Genomic DNA, 6,364 nt, shown 5'->3' with positions numbered 1-6,364 from the left:
AAGCATTCCAAGCCCTGAGTTCTGGTTTACTCATTACAAAAACTCATACAAAGAAATCAATGACCTGCCATCCATGAGTAAGGCGGCCCCAAACGCATGAAATAATGGTTGTCTGTCAGGAAATGCGAGTTTCTTGACTCATGTATTGCGCGTAATTATCGTACTCACGAATCATGCATTCACTAAATCTGTAGAAAGCGAGTTCTGAAAATGAGTTATGAGTAAATAAAATCACAAATCGTGCGCAAAAAGCGTACTCACAGCCGACCGGTTATCAAACTCGTTTTTGACGTGTTTCTTTACCGATGGATCATAGGCCGCCTCGCCGCCATTTTTGTTCCGGCCGGATCCGTGTGTGCAGGGGGATCGCGTGCTGCAAGTTAAGGTGAGTAAATTACCAGATATTTTGCGTTATTAAGGGTATTGTGCGTGGAAAATACCGGAGAATTAAACGACAGCTCTCTTTGCTAACCTACATGCAGGCCTGGGACATTGATATACAGTAAAGGGGCCAGGAAGTCCACATGCGTGACCCCGCGTCCACGTCATACTGCAGTGTAGGTATCAGACTGCCCTTCAAGCAGCATATAATGAATTTATAGACCACTGTACATCCAGAGCCAGGGTCACAGGCAGAATAGCTTATATTATTAATATGCACATAGCCAGGGTAATGCTTGTAGTGGCAAAATTTCATGCCAAAAGCTTTAGTGCATGTCCAGCGTGCATCTATTATCTATATAAGCTGAATTAGAAAATGCATCAGGTTTTCAGAGCCTTAAAATTCAGGGTAAAAAATAAAATTTTGACCTATTTTGATGGTTTATCACTGCTAAAGACAAAAAGAAAATACCAGCACCATCCAAAAGCTACCTGTGACATGCCTATCAGAGGAATACCAAAATGTAAGTGCAAACAAATGGCAAAATATGCAAGTTCACAGGTGCCCAGCTATTATAAAAATTGATTTAGGTCGAAGGTGGGTAGGTTGGAATTTGGAATGCTGCGCTTGGTGTGTGGTAAGAAATGATTTTGAAACTGCTTATGGGCTGTTCTCAGATGAAATTTCACTACAAATATTCCTTGTGCACATAACACGCAGGCTGGCCAGTGTCCATGCCACTGCAGTTTCCCAAGGACGTTAACCCTCGCCCTGGCAGGGGGGGGGGGGTCGATGCGACCCACCCTAAGGTTTTTTGAAGATAGCGTAAAACGATAGCGTAAAAAGATAGCAAAAACTGCCTCACAATTAGTACACGGGCTTAAGGTAACTTAATATCTGCTCTTTATCAATAACCTAACAAAACTGCTTTGCCCTGAAAAAAAAATGAGCCTCAAATTCACTTAATTTGCCCAGATCCAACTCAACTAACCAGCAATCTAAATGTTCCGCAGTGCCTTTTGAACGTGACAGACACATATTTTTGTATGTTAGGTAGACAAACATGTTTTAAATTTTAATGCCCGCTTTTTAAACAAACCAGTAGAACGTATTGCAGCAAAATTAAACAAAGAAGTTGCAAAATCAGATGACATTTTCTCCCAGCACCGGTGCATTAGTTTGCTCTAAGGAAACTCTGTTCAAAATAGACTGGCTGACCGTAACTGTGTATTGTTGTGGCGTACATTAATAACATCATAGACCTCTACATACCTATGAAGAGTCTATGATAACATCTATTGGTTTGTTATTCAGGGTCCCAGCAACTCTGTCGATGCGGAGGTCACGGCCGCCACCGCCGACCCCGGCGAGGGCACCAGCGCGAGCGGGCCGCCGGCGATGGACATTGAGGAGAGCTGGCTCGTTATCGGTGAGTAATGAGTATAGAGAGTGAATGTTCATTTGAGTTCGTTCATACTTTTGCTCTTATAATACTTTTGTTCATACGGCTTCGCTCCGCTCAGCCTCCGTCTGAATAATATGTTGCCCTGCCCGTCGTCAAGGACGTTGTTCGGCCCTCTGCTAAATTTAATTTATTTAGCAACATTTATGGACTTTGTGAACATTGGTGAGCGTTGCATGTTTGGAAATGAACTTGCCCTAGGGCTGGCAATTGATATAACCTCGTATTTTATCGAAATACCTCGGGTCTAATGACCCTCGGAACTTCGGCAAAAACTCGGTGACATAATTAAATTGTCCCCAGCCCCGGTGTGTATATTCTCTTTTCTGCTCTCAAAGTTCCTGTTTTTTTTTTTCACCTGACGGCTCGGGATAAAACCGTTACATCACTCGAGAGTAAAATGCGTTAATCGACCCGAGGCAACTTGCTCGGGATATAACCACTAATAATATCGGAAATATTTGTTCTCGTTGCAGACGATGCAGTCGACCACCTGCTGCACCGCGCTGGCGAGCACGGATGTGTTTCAGCCATCCCCAGTACCCATGGCCGCAAGTTCGAGCTGGCATGCTCTACGTGGAGATTGAGACGGTTGTCGAGTTCAAAGAGCTAACCTCGGCGGTCGACTTAAGTGACCAGCTGCCGGAACAGAGACTGACCGGCAGAGTTCTGTTGGTGCCTCATACTTTTCTCTGTTTGTTTCTGTTTTCTGTTCCGCAAGTTTTTGTCATTGTAACTAGTTGCAGTTAAATTAGCTTGTTGCAGCTCGTTTGTATTTTGCTGCAGGGTGTCCCTAAACCGTAAAGAGACGTGAAACGTTGGACGCTAATGAATGAGATACAAGGCACTTTGATGTAAAGCACAGGCAGAGCTTTGGAGTCGGAAATGTATCAGTTAACCAAACCATTGAAACTGTGTTTGCGTATTAAATGACTATTGAAACTGCGTCTTTCACATGCTGGTTGCACGACCTTTCTATAGAATACGAAATAACATAATCGCACATAAGACTGTGAAATAGAAAGCTGCTTGGTATAATAGGTCCGTCTGCTCCTTATGATGGGTTCATATAGCTGGTCGTCTTGCAACCAGCTATGACCATTGAGCGTTACCGTCCATAATAGGTTGTCCAGCTTGCATGTTCGTATGTGCATGGAATACAGATTTAACTTTGCTGTTCTCTTGACTTGTCATTCGTTCTAAACAGTACAAAATGAGCGCAGGGTTATTATTTTGTCAATTTTATGTCGCCCATGGCATGATAATAGGTATCCACGCACTTGTCGTTTTACAGAACATTCGATGTCTTGTTGATTGCTCCTATAAAACGACCACGTTTCTGTGTTCGGTGTCATTGCTCGGTGTTAGTATAACGGATAGTATATGGTCTTGTTGGATGTTCTTCCTCGTCTTGCATGCTACTTTGCACACGAAATAACACGCAAGACGGGAATGAAAATCTGATAAGTCGCGTTATCCGTAATATTTACAGCGGAAAATCTACTCATCTCCTGCCGGTCAACCTTACCTATGACTGATGAGTAGGTTGACTGGTAAGAGGTGAGTAGATTGACCGGTCGCTGGCGCAGTCAAATAGGTGGTGTCCATAAAACCGCCCATCCATAAGTAAATTAACTCACAGAATGAGAGTAACGAAAATGAGTAACCAGCGATACATGAGTTTTCACAATGAGTAAGGTGAGTAGATTGACCGGTCGCTGGCGCAGTCAAATAGGTGGTGTCCATAAAACCGCCCATCCATGAGTAAATTAACTCACAGAATGAGAGTAACGGAAATGAGTAACCAGCGATACATGGGTTTTCCTAATGAGTTAACTCATCGAGCGTGGGTAAATATGCATGAGTAAACGCACGTTTCATCGGAAAGTTGACCGGCAAGTGGTGAGTTGATTAACCGGTCGCTGGGGCCGTCAAATAGGTGGTGTCCATATAACCGCTCTTCCGTGAGTTTACTCACGAGAAGAGTAGATTTGTTTTCAGTGCACCGCCGCGCCGGACCGGTATACGGTGACTAAGAACGCCTCAGCCGCCGGCCACAGGGTAGCGAGAAAGCCACTGACCAGTTTGCAGTCGAACCCGGCTTGAAGACCGTGTGACGTGACCAAAGCCATAGTAGGATTATCCGTAGGGAAAGGCTGACCAGTGGACATTTCACCGGGTTCGAGGAATCCGCTGTGACCAAAGCCACAGCGCGGGTGTGAGGCGTTGAATGGGACGTCAGAAACCGGTGAGTTGTGTTTGAGTTGTATACGTGAGTTGCAGAGTGGGGCACCTCAGTTACGGTGGGACAGTTGGAAGCGGAGGACCGGTACCGCGGCAGACAGGGGAGGTCGGACGGGACGCGATTTAGCGGGACATCTGCACAAGAGTCAGTGACTCAATTCATGGTTAATTAATTCATGGATTTATTAAATTATCGTTGTTTATTTAATGGTGTATTTGGTTGGTTTGTTTGTTCGTGGTACGACAGATAACACAACATGTAGCATTATCAGGTGTGGCCAATTCATATTTGTTAGAAAAATTATAAAATAATGAAGACACAGCGCACCCGAAAAATAGTAAACCCCTGCGATTCCCATCGGAAATCGACTCGTAAAATATGCGCCGAGTCATAGTGAAGTCCAAAAGGTCCGCTGTAATGTACGAACCAGTTTGCTCGGTATGGCAGCACCTGTCTTCAATTACATTTTATATCAATCATCTCGACCCTCAACAATCGTCAGCCGAAATTCCGGGGTCATTGACTTGATAGCACCAAATGACAGCCCATGCAACAACGATCTAACGGAACATCTGGCATTTACGACCCCAGACGGCATTCTGCCGGGTCGGAAGTAATCTCGTCTCGTCGGACCGGTCAGGACTACCGGTTCCGTTCTGGTCTCTGGGAAACCTGTGGTTGAAACCGAGCGACCGCAAAGTTCGCTCATTTACTGCTACTCGTAATGTCAGAGTTACCCAGATTCGGTGACCATCATTTGAATTCCTATGGTCGTGAAAGGTTAAACAATTTAGGTAACCTCCTAACTATTTTGGCTTTTCCAGTATTTGGTTTTGACTTCTGTTGATCGGTATTGGAATTGACATGCGTTTAGAATAGGTATAGGTATACACAATTCTGAGGTTTTGTGACGGACAATGCGACATGATAAACTTTACACTTTGATCTCTATTTCCATCGCTTGTCTCATATTATGGCCTGCTGTCCTGACGATGCCCCGGTCAAACTTGCCATCAAGCTCATAACTTGGTCATGAGGTTGGTTACGTACGGGTATAATGCGCCTTAACCTACCTTTATCACTCCTCGCTTGGACTACCTGCTGACCCGACCTTTATTTCCCTCGCACAGAGGATCAAGATGGCGGCACTTCTGCTGTTGATCTGTTCGCTGATGGCTTCGCTGGTCGGAGCTCATGTCAATCACCGGGGCACCTGCAAACCTCTCAACTCGACCATGGAAACTTCGAGCCGGACAGGGTAGTAACAAGAAACTCGTGTCGGAAATGGTTCGGAAATATTTCGAACCGGGATAGGGTGTCCGTATAAATAATGTAATCCACGGAGGGCATGGTTGAACTTGCTCCATTGTCAGCTTGCTCGAATTGTGGGCACGCTGGAACATCAAGTCGGGACATTCGGGACAGTCGGAACAAGTCGGGACACTTGTAATGTCGGGACATTACAAGTTAGAACATCAAGTCAGGCAATCGTCAAATTTCGCTGAAATTTAGGACTGGACAGAAAACGTCACAAAGCAAATTGTTTTCGTTCCCTTTATTCATATGGGGCATATCCCACGTGCAAGCCTGGTTCTCATTAAATTCTAGATCAACTTTGCAGAGAAAGCAAAGCATATGGATGCTGGTGGATGCTGGGAACACGAACTGTCCTGCCCCTTGCTTCTATTGTTGAGGATATGGCTAATGGATCGTTATATTGATTTTTCATAAAGCAATACGATATTGTCCCAATCCCGGTTAACCGCCTTCGGTACGATACACCAGTGGTTTCACTCTGTGGTCGACCTCAGTGGGAATTTCCCGTTCTAACACTGCGGTCTGTATCCAATGCAAATAAATCCCAACAATCGGAACGTTCCCTAAAAGCGAATGTTCTCCTGCCAATATTTACCCGTTCAAAACAAATCAATGGCAACTCATTACAAGACAATTAGCGGATGTTTGCGTGACCTGTTGTGATTTTTTGAAACTGAACACGCAGCATACGCGACAGACACATGTGCAGTTTTACTTGGTTTATTTGGGTTTATGATTGCCTTATGAATCATTATTTATTTACTTTCCTCGTGATTATGGGTGCTAAACCATTGTACTTAATCTGAGGTGACTGACCTTAATTTATGGATGAAACCGAAAGGGACCATTAAAGTCTGTTCATTAAACCGTTAAATGAAACATTCTAAAAAGATCAATTGGCGAGGTGCTGCGCATGATGCGTGAACTTCTATTTTGCTTCTATTTTGTTGCTAGAAAA

At 44.4% G+C, this 6,364-nt stretch overlaps 1 long non-coding RNA gene across 1 annotated transcript; it reads left to right on the top strand.

Annotated features, from left to right (window-relative positions):
• The first annotated feature begins 366 nt into the window (after positions 1-366).
• LOC122364244 lies at positions 367-2,406 on the top strand. The gene is made up of 3 exons (XR_006253527.1): positions 367-385; positions 1,697-1,811; positions 2,321-2,406. It is a non-coding gene; the product is annotated as an uncharacterized LOC122364244 (long non-coding RNA).
• Positions 2,407-6,364: the final 3,958 nt, after the last annotated feature.

This window comes from Amphibalanus amphitrite, unplaced genomic scaffold (assembly GCF_019059575.1).
Source record: "Amphibalanus amphitrite isolate SeventyFive unplaced genomic scaffold, NRLGWU_Aamphi_draft 000664F_arrow, whole genome shotgun sequence".
Classification (NCBI taxonomy): Eukaryota; Metazoa; Arthropoda; class Thecostraca; order Balanomorpha; family Balanidae; genus Amphibalanus; species Amphibalanus amphitrite.
This window is presented reverse-complemented; position numbering and strand designations above follow the sequence as displayed.